Source organism: Pipra filicauda, unplaced genomic scaffold (assembly GCF_003945595.2).
Source record: "Pipra filicauda isolate LSUMZ 115617 unplaced genomic scaffold, ASM394559v2 scaffold158_size1702193_pilon, whole genome shotgun sequence".
NCBI lineage: Eukaryota > Metazoa > Chordata > Aves > Passeriformes > Pipridae > Pipra > Pipra filicauda.
Genome location: NW_024104084.1, coordinates 1,045,393 through 1,066,262, shown reverse-complemented (window position 1 = coordinate 1,066,262; position 20,870 = coordinate 1,045,393). Strand labels below are relative to the sequence as shown.

Below are 20,870 nucleotides of genomic sequence, written 5' to 3'. Positions count from 1 at the left end.
CAGAGAGGAGCTGCCTGACAGATAGATGTGCTCATGTCTGGGTGGGTCAGCATCTCCAACAAGCCCAGGACTACATGAGTACACCACCTGCATGTCTATTTGTCACAGTTTTTCCTCTGCAAGAACAACACCTTTTTGTTTTGTTTTGTTTTGTTTTTTTTTTTTTCAAAACAAAAGAAATGCTCCCAAACCTCTGTTTCACTGGACTTTTTCTGATGATTAGTGTTTCTCATGACCCTTAGTAAGGATATTTCTCCATTGTGCAGAGCTGTCTTCCTTCTTTGAAGCATGTCATGAAGCATTTCTGTGAAATTTTCCGAATTATGTAGAAAGGGAAACTGAGGTAGATGCTTAATTTATCACTGAAACTTTTATCTCCTTCTCAAGCAAGTGTTTTATGCTCTGCTTATTTTATGTTGCTTTTTTTTTTTAATCTCAATGTGAACCCTTTATCCATCATTCCAAGACAAAAAAGATGACCCAAGCTTAGATCTTTATTTCCTGTCCCTCTGCTCATTGCAGGATAGAATTCATCCACGAAGAACAGTGGGTGAGTCAAGTGCAGCAGCTACCTTTAAATACAAAACCATTTTGAACTTGAAGAGCTGAGGCACATTCAATAGCAGAGCAAAATAAGTCCTAAAGCACATCTGATTCTCCTCATGTGGAACCAAGTGCAATGCTGCAACATTTTAACTGCAGAAAAACTTCTGACAACAGTCAAGTCCAAGATGGATTTGCAGCTCCACATTCAGAGCTGTTGACATAAGTGGACAGGAAGCAGATTTCCCATCATGAGCAAACAAGAGACATTTTTTTCCCATCCCAATTTGAGAGAGACAAATCAGAACCTATTAAGTCAATAATTTTTGTCAGTAGGCAAGCATACACGCATATACCTATAAGGACAAATATGTTAGGTCAGTGAAACATCTCGTATAAATTCCAAACTGCAAAACTGCGTTAAAAAAACCTGAAACTTTGCTCAACAGATTTCAGATCTCAGCATTGGTTAGACTTGAAAGCCAAGCATTTTGCTTAAAGCCATATCAAAACAATATGCTTCAATAATTTCTAAACACAAACACAGATCTGAAAGTGGTAGGACACCCTGGGGGAAAAAAATAACTTATTGTGTCGTCTGATTGTTTCCAGCACTTTTGGAAAACAAACAGTGAAACCAGAATAAGCATTAAACAGTAACAAAAGTTAGGAAACAAACACCATCAGTGTTCAAAAGTAAGACAATTTCCTTATCATCGTTAATGAGATTTATTACCCAGCATCTGTTATCCTACCTTTAAAAAGTCAAAGCCCACTTTTAATAATTGCCTCTTGCTTTTATACGGTATCTGGCACTTGCACAGCTTCCTTGATTAGACCTCAAAGCAGGTAAGCACTGTGATTCAGAGAAAGGAGGATTCAAAGGTAAAACAAATTGCTCATAGTTTCAGAGAAATCAGTGCCAGAGCAAAGAATCAGAAGTCCAGGCTCCCATTCTTTACCACACCACATTCTCCCCCCACCACACCACCCTGCAGCTAAAACCTTGTCCGCTATTGCCCACCATCAGTGTCCATTTTACAACCCTGATGGCACTGATACCTCTGTAGCTGGAGAAGTTACACACAAATACAAACAGCCTCATCAGAGGAGCCTCTGGGCATCTAAATGGACAGAGTAAAGAAGGTGGGCACCGCTGATCACAGGGCTGCTCGTGCATAACACCGTCAGGAAAAAAACTAATAGGTGCAAACAGGCTGCAAACACCCTTAGACCTGAAGGTTTGTGACCCATGGAGGAATAAAAGTCTTGAAGAGCCTGAGTGAATTAATACACAGCTTTACCGAGGGCTGTGCCATGGCAGCAGCACTAGCAGAGGAGAGGAGTGGGTAGCTGAGATGCTTCACCTGATCTCATGTTGAAGATGTAATGGGAGGGTGAGTGGTGTGGGGAAATAACCCATCCCATCTTGAACTCACTTCTGACAATCATCTTTTTTAGCTTTTTAAATTAGGATCTAACCCCATTTTGATGAATTTCTTATTGGGCAAAGCAAGCAAAAACATTTGAGATTACATTTTACTAGCTGTGAAAATCTCAGCTGTAACATTCCTGTAGCAGCAATTCTTGAAACGTGTTTTATCAAACCATGACCCATGCCTCTAAATTTTATCTTATATTCCTGCAGCCCTTTCAGTCAGGGAAAATGTAAGCAAAGAGTTCAAACTGTCACAGATCCACTTACATTATATTTAAAAGTAAAAAGAAGGGGACAAATATTAAAATGCTTCCACACAAAGAGAAACACAGAGACAGCTCTAAAAGAAACTGGAATAGCTCTTGGGAACAGCTCTTGTCTCTTGAATAAATACTTTGCAGTTTACAGCTTTCTATAAAAAAGGCATTTTCTTTTTTTTCTATCTTTCTTCAAGCTAAACACAAGCTTTATATTGTGAAAAACCAAAGGGTTTGATAAGCCCAAGAATGGGCTTCTTGTATATGTGTCTGAATAGGTGCATTTTTAGTCTGGGTTCAAGAAAAAATGCATGTACAGCATGTGCCACACACTGAGACTGTCCCTGCTCTAAAAACTTTGCTACGTGCCCGCAATTCCAGGAGTGCACAAGAGGCTCAACTTGGAGCTCTGCTGATGAAAGACACCAGTGGAAGGCAGAACTGCGGCGACATCAAGAGAAACTCAGATGATTCTCATCAAACTGAAGTACCTACTTTTTCTTCCTCTGTTCTTAACTCTCACCTTCGCCTTTCTTCCCTATTTGACTGTGGCCTCTACACTCACGGGTATCTCTAGTATTTGCAGCACTCACAGTTTACTGAACTTTTCCCAGTTGATATTTCTTGCTTGCCAGTAGGGATTTAATTTTAAAAACCAATAATAGAAAAAAAAAATCATTCATGTTAGCACTGCAGGAAAGGTTATTATTGCTCTAAAAAAAAAATAAAAATTACAGAAGCTGATTCTGAGGAAGACAGGCAGTTGTCAGCTCAGAACAGAAGGGCCTGGTGGTCACACATGGCTAACTCTCTTATCAGGGTGATTCTCTCCCTACAGACTAGCCAAGAAATAGTTCTGCTTACTCCTGTCTGATTCAGCTGACCTCAGGCAACCTTCCCTCAACTTGTCTCAGCGTAAAAGTCATCAAATAAAAAAAACATGGTGTGAAATTTGGGGAAGTTCAAAAGCACATCAGAGATTTTGACTTGTTCTTTTAAAGAAACAGGATGTGCCACACTTAAAAATGGTCCTTTATGTTCCTGAAGTGCCTGAAAGTTATAGTGAAAGAGAAAATGTTTCAAGTGTTTAGCTCCTACTTTACTATACAGAGTAAGCGACAAGTCTTGCAGGCAGAATATCTCTGTGAACAATAGGAGCTGCTCAGCAAGAGACAATCTCTAGAAAAAGATGCACAGAGACCTTATGTAGGGCAAACAAGACTATGTATTTAATATCCAGGCTATTACTGTTACTCTGTTATGTCATGTATCTTATCCTGTGATGCAGTTTTCCCATCCTGGAAACAAAGATAATTTATTTATTGTTTGCTTTAATCTTACAGTTAAGTTATGTGAACACTATCCACTAGTATTTGCTGGGGATTGTGGCTGAACTTCTAAAAAAAACCAAACCAAACCCCCAAACAAAAAAAACTAGCATTTATTCTGTTTCTTAAATATCATTAAATTTGTTAAACTCTAAAAAGAGTAGCATTCTTGTTTCCTTTTTTACCACAATAATATAACTTTTTAAAGGTAAATTGAATTTTTTGTAATACTTCCTGCATGTCTCTAATATCATACAAAATTAATAATAGAAATTCTGAATTACAGAACAGGGGAAAAAAAATCTAAATAAAAGCATATTTTAAAATGTAAAAGGACAGAATCAGGCAGTAAGAATTTTAGTCCAAGAGCAGGAGAAGTCACTCCAAATCTCTGACCACTGAGTCACAGGGCAAAACTCAAATTTGTCGAAACTTAAAGTGAATATATTTATTTCAGCTTTTATAGACTGTAATAAGGATCAGGACAATATGTGCACTAGTCCCCCATAATTCCCTAACAAAGGATATGAGAAATGTTTTGAAACTGATTCACGTGTACAGTTGCAGAGGAAGGCACTGAGATACATCACTAATTTTATGAGAGAACTATGCTTACATGGTTATTGGGATGCAATAAAACAAGTTAGTTTAACAACAATGTCTTGGAGGGCTAAAGCCTTACTCACTCTTCACTCACTAAACTCATAGTTTAAAAGAATTTTGCTTTTAAGTAGAGCTTAGCTGGGTTACACAGGCTTTAAATCTGCCCCTAGGTTTCTTCCCTCTTTCTGGCAAGGGCCCTCCAAACCTTGTGATGGCATCCTAGTGTTGCATCAGCACCACATCCAGCTCATCACCGGAGATTTACAGCTGTGTCAGACTCAAAGAGCCTGGGTGAGGGCAGCCACACAGCGGTATATTTATCGTGCATCACTTAGGAGATGCAGAATATTGCTTGGACACTTTAATAGATGCATCAGTGTTAACTGATTTGCTCTGAGGCACCATATGCTAATCAAATGGGGTGCGATGCATAATGTCTTATTAATGTCGTAATAAAGGAAATCTAGATGTGTTCCGTAATGTCTTTATGATTACCTTTAATTTTAGATAGCTGGTGAAGGAATGTGTGTTCAATACCGGGATCTGCTGTCTAATTGCCTAGGATATAACAAGAACCAAGTGTGCGATAAAAGGCCAGGGTTTTTATTGGAGATCGCTGGTGACAAAATAAACCATAAATAAGTCTTACAATCTGAACAAGCGCCTGAAACACCACATCCTGATCGGCATGTGAGATTGTTTTAGGCATATTTTGATTTCTTTTCATCTTTAGTCACCAACCTGGAAAAAGGAAAGGCGTAGACACAGAGGGATATAGCTTCAAAGAGGCTCCCAGGAGGTTTAAATACACGGGTCCAACAGATGTTTTACATTTACTTCTACAAATAAACATACTCACAGCTCTGTCATTCAATTCAAGCCACCCCTTATGCTTACGACAGCTTTTCAGGTAAAGTTACCTTAAGCCTGCTCATCTTTTTCATAAATGCTCTTACTGCTTTCCTTCTTAACACACACCCTACTACTTTGAATTAGCTTCTGAGAATCTGAAGTAATATGGAGAATAATCTCCTATTAACAGCATACGGACTTCAGGCGTTTTCTATTATGCAATTTGCCTAATCGCCAAGGTATTTTGCATAGGAAAATGGTAACTATTTCCCTTTTGTAACTGGGGAAACTGAGGCACGGGGTTCTAATAACCTCATAGGTGTGACAGCACTTTGGATGTGGGATTAGGTGCCGGGTCTCACAACTTCTAAATCAGCTTCTGAGCAAATAAGTGTTTGGAATGGAGCTCCTCACATCAAATAGCATGTGCTAGAAGAAAATTTTGGTTTTGTTTTGTCAGGTAAGAGAGTTTTCAGGAATCTTGTGCAAAAGATGAATTGATTTAAAGTGATGTCCTTGCTTTATCAAGATTCTCACCCAAAACCTGGTGCTTTTGCACATATGCCCATATCACCCTCTCATCCTTCTTTTGTAGAAAAAGCTTTTAAGCCAGGACCCCAGAGGAGAAGTTTTGCAGCTGAGGTGGTGAAATTGGAAACCGCACACAACCAAAAATTTTAGCACGACCCTTCACAACCAGAGCTGCTCAGTGGTGACATTTGAGCCCCTTCATACAGACAAGCTCCAAGGTGTCTTGTCCCTAAATATATTTAACAGGTGTACACACAGTTATTTCAGGTGATGAAACCAAGATCAACATCTGGCCATCACAACTGATACAGAAAGGAAGGAAAGAGTGAATTCTGGATCTCTGAGTGAACTACAATCTGCTACTCCATCACGAAGCAGAGAAAAGCCTCTGCAGGTCAGTAGAGTCACACCAGGGTAGAAGTAGTAAAAAAACTAAATGAAAACCAGGCCCCGGAATTAGAGCAGCAATGCTGCCTGGGCCCTAAGAGACAGCCAGAAACCCTTTGATAGAGTAAAATCCTTGTATGCTGCAAGAAATAACCTGCAAGTGAGTTCCCTATCGGCATCATTAATGCATTCCCCAAAGCAGAAATCAGAAGGCTCTTTCCAGAGGAGGGATGCTGCAGAAAGAGGCTCCCTGTTTAATGACACCAGTGAATGTTTTGCCTGATGTGGAGAGAAAGAAATTAGCTCCTGCTGATTTGGTGTCTACACAGGCTGGGATGGGCCCAAAATTCATGGTCAGAACAGGTGCAAGGCAGGGTGAGAAGTGGAAAGAAGTCATTTCAGCAGTGGGATAACTAGAGAGTGGTTTTACAATTCATGATCCCTTCTAGCCATTTAGCTTCCTGGAACATGGGATTCACCTTCCTTATGATCTGTTTCTCTGTCTTTTGGATTTATGAAAAATGAGGAATTGGTACTCAGGATCAAGCAGAACAAAATCAAACAGCCCTGGGGACAGTGTTGGCCCCAGATGAGAAAGAAACTGTGCACTTAGGCTAAAAGTCATATTTTCAGCTATTATGTGATTTTAAGTCTGGACTTTGGTTCCAGACCAGCTCAAAAAGTACAATGTTATTACTAGGTACAGAATATTTCCTTCTTCCTCTTTTTTTGTTCAAAGTTCAGGTGTCAAATCAGTCTTGCTGTTTCTTAAGCTAGTGAATAGAGCTGTGAGGAATCCCAAAAGATCAACTGATCCAGAAGGAAGTATTAATATTCAGTAATTCATGAATGCTTGTCTAATATCATCTTCACAACCTACACAGACTGGGATAGCACAACAACAGTAAATACCACCCTTGTGCTTAACACCTTTGCTGGCCAGTTTCACATCTCAATAGCTTTCTGCAGCTCTTTTTCTGTATATTGAAACTTCCTGTTCCCTGTGGTAGTTGTAGACTGTTCAAACAGAGGAGTTATCCACCTCCATAGAAACACATCTGCCTGATTCCCATGCAACAAAGGCCAACGCTCTGTTTGTCTGTCATTCTTAACTTTTTTTCTACTTCTTACCTTTAACCTTATATTTAATTATTTTATTTTCCCCTCATCTGACTAATATAACTCTTACAGCTTCTATGTCACATGCTATGTTTATGTAAAGTCTAACTTGGATGGAGATGCCTTTATTATTGACCTCTATGCACTGCCTCAGTGCTGGATACCAAGATACCAGTTTCATCATCTTGGTCAGATGGATGCTCAAGAAGGAATTTGTCACTCTGGTATGCCTGGACTTCTCAACACTAACACTGTCCAGTGGGAGATTCTGAAATAAACTGGAAACAGTAGGAAGGAAAGATCTTGGAAGAAGCTAGAAATAGAAACAGACAAGGAAAAGGAATTATAAAAATGTTTGAGTGTTAGGTCTAGTTTGAATTTCTCCCCCAAAACAGCACTGAAAAAACACTGACAATATAGACTCCACAGTTTCTGTTCATCCTACAAATATTTCTGCACCAGAATAAAAAAATTAAATATAGCACTTCAGACCAACTCCAGCTGAAACTTAAGATGAACCTGAATATCTCTGGGTTTGCCTAACCTGTATTCCTAATGCTGTTTGTTCTAAGTCAGCAAACCCTCATTTCTACAGGGAATGTTTGAACTTAAGTCCTAATCCATATGAACAACGGCAAGAACACATAAGAGCGGGAATCGTAAATCTAAAGCCCTTTATTTTTCATTCCCTCATAGTTCCATAGCTCTAAGCATTGTGGCTTCCACAGAAGGTAGCAGCACACTGCCAGCAGCATACCTAATTAATTCCTCCTTGCCTGTTCCATGTGGCTTCCTTACCCCCCATCCAACTGACCTATTGCTTCTCTTCAAGATAGGCTAAATTAATGATGGTGAAATTAAGGAAGAAGTGAATTATTTAGTTCCATATAGTATCAAAGCTTACATGATCCCAGTACTGACTAGGCCAGAAGGATCAGTCCATGCCCTTGGGATTGCTTTTCTGGTCTCCTCCCTGAGTTCTCATCAAAATCAATGGGAATTTAGCCTGGTCTTCAGTGGGTGACCTTTTAATTCTCAAGAGGTGCATAACGCTTGGCATTTACTCTGTGCAGTGTCTTTCATGAGAAGGGCTCAAAATATCTCTCTACACCAAGTCTCACAATATCCTCAAGGGGAAAGTAAGCATTATCCTCATTTAATTAATGCATTGCCAAAGGCTAAAATACGAATTAAGGAGGGTGATCCTTCAAGGTACACAGCTTGCTCGTATTCTGGTGAAGCTGGTGGGGAGATGAACACACTGAGCACCAAACAGGATTACTCTCCAAGACCAAGGTCAATTTTCAGACCAGATATTCTTGCCCAACATTTTTCATTCCATGTTTATATTCAGTGTCTTCACCCACTGCTGCGTCAAGATCCAAGTGATAGCAACAACAAGAAATATTTCAAATTGATTCGTTTGTGGTGGTATGTGTACATAAGCCAGCCAATCCTGAAGCACATCAACCAATGTGCCAATTTTCTCCTGTCAATCAGCACAGCATAGCAAGCAGAAAGGGTCACTGGGAAGCCACCAACATTCACAGGACTTGGCATTACTCCTGCACTGGTCAGGGCTTGTCATACCACCCTGGGGTAAGTCACCACTCTCAGATCATCTGTTCAATTCCTACCTATTACCCTGACACTAATAATGAGTATCTTACTATCAGCAATTTACTCCTTAAAAGCAAGCAAACAGGAAGAGGAACAAAGCCACAGAGAAGCTAAATAACTTCTAAAGTCCTGTAGGATGTCTGCTGTAGCCAGGGAAATTAACAGAGTTGGCTTGGATCTTTGCGGAATTAAAATTCTGTCCACTGGACCATAAGGAAAGTACAAAGATGTAAACTTCCCTCTGCCTATTCTCATCTGCCATTCACCTTTTCCCTCCTCCTTTTGGTCATAAAGGTGTTTATTTTGATTACATCTTAAGTGCTTCCAGGATTTTTCTACTTTTGAAGATGATTTGATGTCTTGATTGAGGTTCATAAGAAACGTGTAAGCAGGCAGATCCCTAAATTAACCTGAAAGTCCTGATGGATGCATTGTCATAAGAAAAAAAGGCAGCAGTGGGGGTAAATTAAACTTTACCATGATGCAGACCAACAGCCAAATGCCCAGAATTGCACTGAAACCCAGCATCATTTTTTTTTTTCTTCTGCACAGCAGCTGTAAAACAGAATTAAGCTAGCATGTCACTGAAAATAGGATCTCTCCTACAGGGGGATAATGTCTACTATCATTTCGGAGCAATTTGTTGCTCTATATTCAAAGAACTCTTGAGTTTCTACAATAGGCAGTCTAATTGCAAACATTTGGTGCTAATGTTTGATGACTAGAAGCACAGCAAATCCAAGGTGTATTTCAGAACAGTATGTGTGTTTTCTTTGCTTCAGTGGCTGGACAAGGCATCCATTAGAAGGTGATGAGCTAAACTGCAATCTTCTTGGAAGATTTTATGACTGTACCAGGATTTAAAGAAGTGTTACTGAATGCACCTCAAATAGGTATGGGTATGAGACCAAGTCACATATAGGTATTCTGATAAAGTCCCTTTGAACCGAAGAAAAAGGTTTTCAGGATCTGAAGCCAAATAAATGTGGCAATGAAGATGAGGGACAAGTCAGTAAGCCAACCCGCAGTTACGAAACTAGCGAGCACGTGTGCTGAAGGTGGTTGTTATAGACTGGCCTGAGCTTTCTTTAGCACAGCCTTGAAAATGTTAGTGATGAAGAAAGTGTATGAAAAAACCCCCACCATCCAAAAGATGTCATCTTGATCAATGCCAAAAACTTTCTCCCAAACTTTATTCTCCAGTTGTATGTTCATGTTCTCTTTGGCCGCAGTTTCAGTTGCCAGTAAAATGCAGTTTCTGTTACAACAAGTCTCAGCTGTTAGAACTTACAAGTCATGACAAATAGTAATGGAAATATAGAATTCAATGTTTCTGGAATGTTCAATTTTTTTTTTTTTAATTTATGTTATTATCTCTAGTCCTTTATACTTGGTATATAATCTATTAAACACGAAAAAAGTATATTTTGAGAAAAGTTTTCTTTTATTTTTACTTTTTTTTACCTGAAATTTTATGAGAAGGCTACCATATTAGTACATGGTTAAAAACTAGAGTTTATAAAAGAAAAGGACCCATGCAAATCTTCTGACAGAGTATTTTCCTTGATTCTTAGTTAGGTATTCCTTAGTACGTGCTCCAAAAAAGTGCCACTGTTATAAGCCTATAAACAACATGACCCATAAAAATTCAACACTAGCTTCTAGTTATATATTGTTACTTACTATTTTCTTTATTATATTAGACATCTCCCATGCTCCAGGTATTTTACAGCTCTTAGGATAGTTAATGCAATTTAAATATATATAGTGACTGTACTGAGTTCTTTTTCGGGAAAGGAACTATAATCTATCAGAAAAAAAGCTAATTACAGTTTATCCCATTGATTTATATCTCCCCAAGCTTCCCCTCCCAACTTTTTTTGTAAGTATTAAAAACCTTAGGTTGTAATTTTTATATATGCTGCTAGATAGATTAAATACCAACTAATTCTCATATAAAACTGGTAGTTTGATCAATACAGCTAAAAGCTTCATTCCTCACATATGTATTTCTCATCTTTAGAGCTATCAATTTTAATCTCACATGTTGGGATTAGATAATAGTCAGGACAGAAATTCAGCCTCACAGAATTCAACAAATCCTCCTGTTCAGATTCTGCAGAAAAGAACAATTGATCCCTCTTTGGAATAAGAAAGATGGACTGGGTAATCTTTCCAGATTCTGTCCAAGTCTACATCCTACCTTTCTATCATCAACCCCTTACCGCGTTCTCTCTCTGTGCTCCTTCTGTAGGAAGTAACCTCATAGAAACAGATATGAGAGAAAACACCCAAACAAAGTTAGAAAAGGCAATTTCCCAGATTATTTGTTTCCTGGGCTAGAAACACAAGAGAAGACACTGGAAAGCCACCAGGAAGGTTTGCCCTCACAGTCTGCAAGGAACCAAGCAAATCTGTTTTGTCCTTCCTGTAAGACACAAATGGATTTCTCAGTGAGTGAGTCATTTCATTTCCCAGATAGCCCCAACGTCCTTCTTATGAAGGAGGGCACAAGAGAGAAGGGAAAAAAAAACAATAAATAAAAATCACTTCAACAGCAATGGGTGTGATGTGGGAACCTGATTAGAATGTCATAATGTAGCCCTGACATAGGAAATTAAATAGAATAGAGAACCAGCAGACTACAAAGATTCTGGTTTAAAATAGCATTTATTGTCAAATTAAAAAAAAAAAAAGGAAAAAAGAGCGAGCAAGCAGCAGAGGTGCTGGATCTCCAAACGGTTTTCTACAATAACTTTGAAAAAGGTTATGTGAGAAAAGGAGGAAAGTGAAGCCCTTTCGCTCTGCAGAGGAAAGCAAATGGGTGACACTATGCTAATGAAGACAGTTCACTCCCAGGATGAGTCATTCAGCAGCAACAGGGTCTCTGTCCTGCCTGTTGATTCATATTCTTTTCCACCTAGCACCAAGAAGTCATCTTAAAAGGGTTGGCTGGGTGACCTACCCACTAACAAGTTTGGGTTTGATTTTGTTATTTATGTGGTATTAGCACGGTGTGACCCCCAGGGAGATTTTCCCTTCAGTGATGTCTCTATCCGTCAGTCTCTGGGTTATCTTCAGTGGAGTGGGATGGAGCAAAGCTTGAAGCAAGACATGATGCCAGAAGAACTACAGAAGAAACAAGCCATGTGCAGGCAGTGTATCTGTTGGTGGGAAGATCATCTTGGCCTCCACTTCGCAGTGCAAAAAATTAAGACAGAATTTTTTTTTTTTTTTGCCTTGAAATCTCATTGTCTCTGTATGAATAATTCCTAGTGTTTCTATTTCTCTCCTCTGCTTTGACACACGGGAGCTTTTAAACAGATCAGCCCCTCAATGTGAGAGCCCAGATGTGAACTTGCACAATGATGGGATACAGGTCCCGTTATGCAAAGTTTCCTTGAGCAAGATTGTTTAAAAATCCAAACAAAATGAAGACATCCACAATGTTGGCTGTAACAAGAGTATCAGCTGCACCAGGACTCTACATCTGACCCGATCAACGGCAGCAGAAAAAATTATAAACCTTGTCCTTCAGAACTAGAACACTTTATTTTCATTTAATGACAACTATGATGGTCTTTTTAAGAAGCAAGCAAAAATTAAAGTACTATTTTTAAGCGTGTATCTTTTAAATGTATCACTTTATGGAAACATTACTAACCAGATAGCTGGTATAAACTGTCATATTTCTAGTGACTGAAGGCAGCTGAATCAATACTTCAAACTAGGCTCAATATTTGAATGCAGCAGTAAGGAAGGTGGTGTAATCCACTGTTATAGATTAGATGGCATGTCAATCCTAAATTGCACATTACAGAAGAACTAGTTAGAAAGACTTTTCCTCTGAATATAGCTGTTTGTTTTTTTCTGAATAGTAAATATTTTTTGTGCTAAGTTATTTAGTCCATGTTTTCCCTGATGATATACAATGCAGAATTTGTCTCCTGCATCTATCACACTGCCAATAACACTCAATAAAACATCAAATTTATTATCAAAAAGTATTTAAGATCAAAATCTTTGATTGCCTGTAATGATATGTCCAATGATGCTAATCACAGAAAAAGTGTCTGTTTAGAACTAATCATCAGAAGCAGATTTCAATGTGAAATAAGCAGTGATCATTATGACAAGAATAATAATAAAAAAAGAATCAATTCCACATATATTAAGCAAGAGCTCCTGTACATTAAATATTCATTTTATTCTTCACATTCACACCTATAACTTAATAAATAAATACTGCTGTTTATTGGGGATTTCTTAACTTTCAGCAATGAGCATCTGAAAGGAAAACACAAATATATTCAGAGAGCTCTTTGAAAAGGAGACTTACAGCGCCATAATTCAGACAAATGCTTTTCCTCCAAGTAGTAAGAGCACTGATAAAAAAAAATCCTTCTGCAGGTTTTACTTCTTTTTTGTTTAAAAGGTTGATTTTCTGTCTAGATTGATGCTACATTGCTTGGACAGAGAGCTGAGGGACAAAGAGGCATTCAGACCACTGCAAGACATTTTCCCACTTTTGACTATACCTATGAGAGGCCCAGGTAACTGAGTGAAAACTGAGCTGTGCTATGGCAGGTTTACCAAGTCTCAGTGGCAGCAGTACTTGGCTTTGATATTACCTGTGAAGCCACTGGAGGAGAAAGATCACTTATGATGGGAAAAGACTAGGTGAATTTTGAAAATTTCCTTCCTCCCTCTTTTTTCAGTAGCAGAGGCTGTGCTTGCCTGGAGCTGCTGCAGTGGCAACCCGTGGATTGTACACCCTTATATCATCATTAGCCTGAAAAAGCATGTGATCTCTGCTCCAATTTACCAGTAAGGATTGGATGGATGTCTCTGTTGATGGCAGCTATATCCTGGCAGTCCTGCTGCAGCAGTGGTGAAAGATATCTTGTACTCAGGTCAGATCAGCAGATCTGCTCTCTGTAAAGGTATGGGATGCAAAAGGACCAAGCAGCTCCTATTGGTTGGATGGGACCTCAGTGAACTTTGTTCAAGTTATATGTACAATTTCTTCCCTAGTATGGATACATTATGTCTCCAATTCTGTCCAAAATTTTGATACAGTTCTTTTACTCATCCTTCTACTCAACCCCCCCCCCCCCCCCATTTTTTTATGTTTTTAAATAATATTAGGCTTCTGAAGGAGCAGATTGCTAGGAATTCTGCAACTAGGTGAACCAGTGGTGGAACTACAGAACATTAATTTTTCCAGTCTCCCTCCCACTTTGCTTTCTCTGCTGTTAAAATAATGTGCTTAATCTCAACTCAGTGGAAATCAGGCTTTCCCTCCTCTATCCACAGCCTTATTTTCATTAAATTTGTAAGAACTGAATACATTTGAGAGGGCTTACTCCTGAAAAAGAAAAAAAAAAAGAGAGAGAGAGAGAGAAACTTGGCCACTCAGTTCAACGGATTGGAAAAAAGGCAAGAATGGTAAATAGCGCTGCAATACAAAAAGTTTAAGACTCATGTTCTCATAAAATCAAACTTAAGAAAGAATCAAAAAGTATCCTCGTTATTTTTGAAGGTGTAGCTTCTTGACCTCTGCACTATAATGATATTGGCTCTGATTTTACTCATTTGTTTACAAAAAATGAAAAATATAGAAAGTAAATAGATTTAAAAAATGAGTAAGAAAAATGGATGACAATTTAAAGCAAAATAATGGGCTATACTGGTTAACTGGTTGAGCTGCATACATTGCCAGCTCCTGAATCCTGACACTGTAGTCTTCTGACTCCTATACACTCTTGTGCATTTATCCACTTCTTTTGTTATTGTACACGCTGATCTTCTAGGCCTGGCATATTTTCTAAATGCCTTTGAAGCTCTTGAGCCCCACTGGTAGCATTATATGTAACCATGGCTGTTCCCGTCCTTGCCTGTGAAGCACTAGGAAGCAGCATTGGGAGTGCAGACATACAGCAACAGGAAAAGTCAAGGCATCGCTAAAGCAAGGAGTCCTGTCTAGGATGAAAAAGACTCTGCATGCCTAAGATGGAAATCCACTTCCTTTCAAGACAGAAGAGCCTCTGGCCATACACAACAGTTCAAAGTGCCACATACAGACCTGCCATGACAAACGGGGTTTATCTTGTGGAGGACAGCTTAATTCCCGGTTTCAGTGGGGACACACTGGAGAAGGATTGAGCCTGTAGGTGTTCCACAACGAATCGAAAGAAAAAAAATACTGTTGCTAATGGAACACATGGAGAAATAAAAATTTCTGTACTTCTCTCTGTAAAACTCTTCATGTAAAACACTCTTTTCCTGTGCAGTGTAACAAAAGTGACAACAGCCTCAAAAGTTGTGTTTTGTCAATTTTTGTCACATCTGTCTGCTCAATTATTCAGCAACCCAAGGGACCAAACTTAGTCTGGTCTTGTTCAAAAGCTTATGATCTGTTCTGTTGACCTAGTGAAGCATCTTTTATTCACAGGTAGTTAGTTGAATGGTAAAATTTCTGTTGAGATAGAGGCCACCTAGTGCCAGAAAATTGTGATATTCTGTCAAGATGGACATCCTAGTATCATATTTCATATCTCATTATTATCCAAAATAAGCATAAAATTTTACCCAAATTAGTTAATCTCCCACACAATTCTTGGCCTAAAAATTTAACAGAAGTGTCCAACTCTGCTCTTAAATCACTGGGACATGGGAAAATAATATTCAAAATCTTGGCATCATCACAGGTTTTCTCTAGATAATGTGAGGAAATTTATTGTGCATAATATGTTAGCTCGCCCAGCCCTCTGGCTCATTCTAGAACCCCAGCATGCAAACACATTCATGATGCCTGAATAGCTCGAAATTTGAGTCCAAGGTACAAAATCAGGAGAAGATAAACATGAAGGAAAAATGAGGCAACGCCAGAAGAGTACATTATGTTCAAAATGTTTCCCTTACCATGCTGCTGTAGAATTTGTCTATATACTAAAAAGAAAAAAAAAAAAAGAAAGCATCAGAGTATTATTTCCTACTGAATGCTTACAAAACCACAAGTACAACCGATCATGACACCTAAGCAATACAAATAGTCTAAACTCTTGCCAATGAGACTTTTGAAAATATGTACCTGTTTCTAGATTTTACCAATTCCAGAAAATGTACAAATATTGTGCTTCATAAGAGCAAAAGTACACCAGCCAGACTTCTTCCTCTGTCATCCTTTATATGCTGCAAGGAGAGAAGCCCTTCCATGTTGACTATCTAATTGTGTTCTGCAAATGCTGCAGGGACCCTTAGTTCTTCACCTCAGTTCTTTATAAGCGATGTTCCTGCAGTGGACAGTATAAAACTCTAAATATACACTTTAGTGTAAAAAAGATATTCCTCTCCAAGAAAAAACTGAGCTCCTTTACAGTTTGCCAGAATGACCATATTGCTAGGTGGATCAGAAGATATGAAGGTCAAAAATTTGCTCATGGCTAGGACAACCGATGTATTTGAGCATCTGTAGTCAGCAGCACAGTAGGCAGGGGCTACCACAATGTCCAGGAACAGAATAGACACAGAACATGTAAATTCACACATGTGTTTTTTATATGGTAAATCTCTTATCTAGAAAACTTCTTAGCTCATTTCTCATTTGTTAGTTATGTTATACTCCTGTAAGTATTTGACAGAAATGTGCCTGCAATTCTTCTTAAAAGGCGGCTTTTTTCACCTACAGCTGACTTTTCTCTTTGGCCCATGCAACTGCTATCAGAGGTTAGCAGCAAATTTCTAATCAACATATTTAATCACACTGCCCCTTCAGAGAGGCCACTGTAGTGCTCACGTAATCTCCTTTGTCTGCGTTCCTGGAAATTACTTGGAAAAACAATGGTTGCAGCTGCAGAAGTGCTGCAGAGTGAATAGGGAAAAGGGGTGCTTCAGCCTCTTCCTTAGCTCCAGCATTTCTCCCTTAATTTAGAAAACAGAGAGGATCCAATTAACAAAACCGAGTATGGTTTCCAGAGCTATTGATGGAGCTCTTCTTGCATGGAGCACTTCTTGCAGCTAGAGAAATTGCATATCTAACCAAAAGAACTAACCCAAAAACCCCTAGTACTAACACTTTTATATTATATTGGCTAACTGGTGTTGGAGAGACTAAAGTCATCATTACTGTTGCCTAGGATTTGTCATGCTGCCGTACCAAAAGCATGTTGGAGATTTCAATGGGCAGAACTGACAGCAACTTAAAGGGGCACCAACTGTTCAATTTATCTCATTAACTTCAGGCTCTTAAGTAACCTGTCCTTCAGAAACGCTTCAAGAGATTTCATTGACTGCAGAGTGAACTGAAGGAGATTAGCTTCTAACCTGACACCTCAGCTTGAGTGAATCAGGAACCAGCAGTCAAAAACACAAGACTGAATCACCTGTTCTCTTCACAGCTGTACTACAGTTACTGGTGAACAAGCCTTCCTTTACCCCACTTCTCTGCCACCCCTCTCTACCCCTTTCCCAAACTGGAAAAATCTCAAAGGCAAAGGACATCTCAGTACATTCATGAGACACTAAACCCTGTAGGGTCCTGACTCGCACTGAACCCAGCAGCAATTATTGATGCATAACTTTACAACCTGAATTACTACATCACCAGTAGAACTCGTTTTGACAAGGCAACAGCACACATTAAAAAAACCACCCTCTGAATTAGACGATTCTAATGGAAGTACAATCTTCCACATCTGAGTAGAATATTAATACAGAATTGGAAACAGCATCTTAGTATTAGGAGTCTAGTCCCTAAGTTCACTATATATTGAATGAGCAGAGATTGGCATAGCCAGATGGCAATTCAGATCCTAGGTAGGCTGAACTGACCCCTAGAAGTGTCTGTGAATATTAACAGTTCCCTTTAATGATTTGGGAAGCACGTCTTAATTTATACTGAAGCCTCTAGCGTATTTCTTTCCTTTCCCACCCGCCGCACAAAATGTTGACATAGAAGACACCAAAGCAGAAAATCCCCCCCAAAGAACTCTTAAAAATTTACTTTTATCTTCTTCTATTTAGAGCTGTCTATGCAACAGATTGTTTTAACCCATTCAGTTGTACTTTCTGGACAAAAACACTTGCAAACTGAAATTTCATAATTCTAGATTTCAAGTAAGAGATGAAAAAGCATGTAGGTGCCATATAGTATAGCAAAATGGATAAATTCCGCATCCTTTGACACAAATGTCAAAGGTCTCATTCTTTTGCAGGTCTCAGCTTTAAACAGTACTTGCCACCACAGCAGTATTGTTGGAACTACTCGAAGTGATGGAGGAGAGGAAAAAGAACTTGAAATGAAGTTGCCCTTGCACTGATATAATTTTTCCTTGTTTCCACAGAGCATAACAGTTGAAGAGGGGAAACCTGGACATAGGTCTATTCATATGAACAGCTGCTCCTGCTAATTACCTGTCGGTTTCTAAACTCCTCATTGGAAGACAAGGGAACAACATTCCCACCACTGGAACCATTAAAAGATCATCTGTTTCTATCATCAGACTAGAAATGGAGACTCAGCTCACCAGGATGCTAGTAAGGAAATTTAGGAGGGAAGTGTAGCAGACAAGGATTCATTTATCTGAACTTCTGCCACTGTGTATCTACCCAACACCTCTTCCATTCCCCTTACTGCGGTGAGAGATTCTGCTCTGGGAGCACCATGACCAAACTCCCACTTAAGGGCTGCACATTCATGGGTAGCACAGGAAGGCAAGAAGACAGGAGTACACATGGATGACCAGAGACACGAAAAATGACACGGGAGTAATGCTCTCCAAGAGACGAACACGATCCTCAGCTGGAAATTGACCCTGAGATCCTTTTTTGCTAGTCCCTTTGTGTGGGTTTTAAGCTGGGAAGGAAAATCCCAAGCTGCTTGCTTTCATGGGCCATTCACAGCTGTGTGAACCCTCTGCTGTAACTGTTTGAAGGTGCCAGATGCCAGAGAGGTAGGAGTGGAAGCAGAAGGCAAAATACACTCACAAGATCAGCAACATTTCAAGTACTTTGAGGAAATCTACTGGGACCAAACAGATTTTTACATGGGAGACAACAATCCATAAAGGGATTTGTTTAGCTCTTCCAAAAAACATCCCTGGGACCTGTGTGCAAAGCCACTGAAGGTAATAGGAAGATCCCTGCTAACATCAGTGAGGTTTGGATCAACTGGTGGCTGTTCACCAGGCATTTGCACCAACAACTGATTAAGACTCTACTTTAGGCAACAATTTAATGTATCCACAAAATTCAGAGGGGTTTTAGGGAGACACTTCAGTCATCTTCTGCCTCAGACTTTAGAACACATCCACTCTCATCCAGTTTATATAAAGAACAGATATCATGAAAATTGTAATCAGCTCTGTAAAAATCTTAGTTTAGCCACCATTAAAAGCCCACAATACTTTTGTTCGTTGTGATTTATGTGATTTAAAATCCAACCGAGGAAAGGGTTGGTGGATTCTGTTATACACTATGGATTTTTCATGCTGCCAACAATTAATTTATCCCACAAATGAAACACCTTTCATATTATTTTGTCAGGGAAATACCAACTTGCCATCAGTAAGGTCTTTTGGCAGTGTAATTTATACACTTTTTACCCGTCTGTTGGCATTAAGGCTTTCTGCTGTTTTGGTGGTGGTTTTTTTCATATCCTCTTTCAATTCTCCTTGAAAATTGAAAGGGATTAGGTTAGTGTTTTAAGTGAAAAGTCACAAAGATGTATGAAGATATCTTCAAAGAGACAATACGTGGAGATTCCTTGCTACCAATTGTCACCAGGTAGAAGGGTTCTCCATGTTTTGTTTTTGTTTGGGTTTTGTTTTTGTTTGTTTATTTATTTGTTTGTTTTTAAACCTCTATATAGTTTATAAAAATGTTTTGCTTCTTTTGTCAAAGTAAACTGGACGAGGTATCACTTAGCTTCATTTCCTGAGACCTGATCAAGGGTCAAAGACTACTTTGAACTGACGTCTGATATTAGCAAATAAACATTCTCCTCTTGTTTCCCACTTGGTGAATCAGCAGTCCCCATGCTAATCGTGTCGATAGGTTTTTGCTAAAGCAGAGGAAGGGAAATTCCAGGTTGACAAATAAGTCCCCAGAGAAGTGCACCTGTCAGTTACAGGAGAGCCTATAAGGCACCATAGAGGCAAAAGCAACAGGGTGGACCCATGCCACTGAAAGTGATATTCACAGGGTCACAGCCCAGCAAGCTACACTGATGCACACAGGTTACCAGGGCAGCACACAACAAGTGGGCATTACCCACCACACAGTGCAGAAAGAAAAACCAAAGCAATGCATCCTTTAAAAGCACAGCAGTGAAGAAACAGAGGGTGCACTGGTCAGCTGACCTTTTGCTCTTTGTGTTGTATCTTGCCTGTGTTGCCACCCAACGCCTATACACCATCAACATTCCAGTGTTCTCTAGTTCCCCATTATTCAAAAACTTTTCTCCATCCAGTTGTCCCAGAGAAAAAAATGCCAAATCATCTAAAACTTGTTGCCCTTCTACAAGGTTTCTTTCAGAAGTATTTCATAAAAAACACCCTCTATTTTTTTACCCCACACTTTCTCTCCAAATGGGGTCGTTACTTTCCCTGCCATAGTGCTCACAAAGCAACCCTTGAGCCAAATCCTGAAACAGAACCAAGCATTTGAGTATTTAGTCTTGCGAGTAGGAAATCCAGAGCCACGGTATTACTCAATGTGGGAAGAAAAGGACAAAGACCGTTTTTGTGACCTGTGGTAGGAAATGTGATTTTAAAAAGAGCTGGATAGAAGAAAACCTGGGGTAGGAATAAAGTGGCCAGGTCATGGTTTGGTGTTTCTCTTATCCCTTCCTCCCTACTCTCAGTAACCTCCTTTCTCTTTGTCACACCAAGGCAAGCCAGGGAGCTGGCTGGACTCTGAGGCAATTTCATCCCACATTGCAACCTGCAGGGCTGAAGGTACAAAATGCCTCTCTTTGCTCAGAAATCTCCACTGACTCCCCGCTTCTGCTGCAGCTCTGGTCACCGCAACACTTTACTAGGGAAAATAAGTACCCCCATGAGCTGGGGAGATCATCTTGTCCCAACAGAGCAGGAGCCAAGTCTGTGCAGTCCTACAGCTGCAGCATGGCAGGATAAGGCAGAGCGAAATACAAAATTAATAGCACCAATATTGTCATCATCGCATTAGTAC

At 39.4% G+C, this 20,870-nt stretch overlaps 1 protein-coding gene across 15 annotated transcripts in view; it reads right to left on the bottom strand.

Annotated features, from left to right (window-relative positions):
- LOC114003380 (CUGBP Elav-like family member 4) overlaps window positions 1–20,870 on the bottom strand; it is a 699,867-nt gene that overhangs the window by 542,360 nt on the left and 136,637 nt on the right. The gene's annotated exons all lie outside the window — the stretch shown is intronic.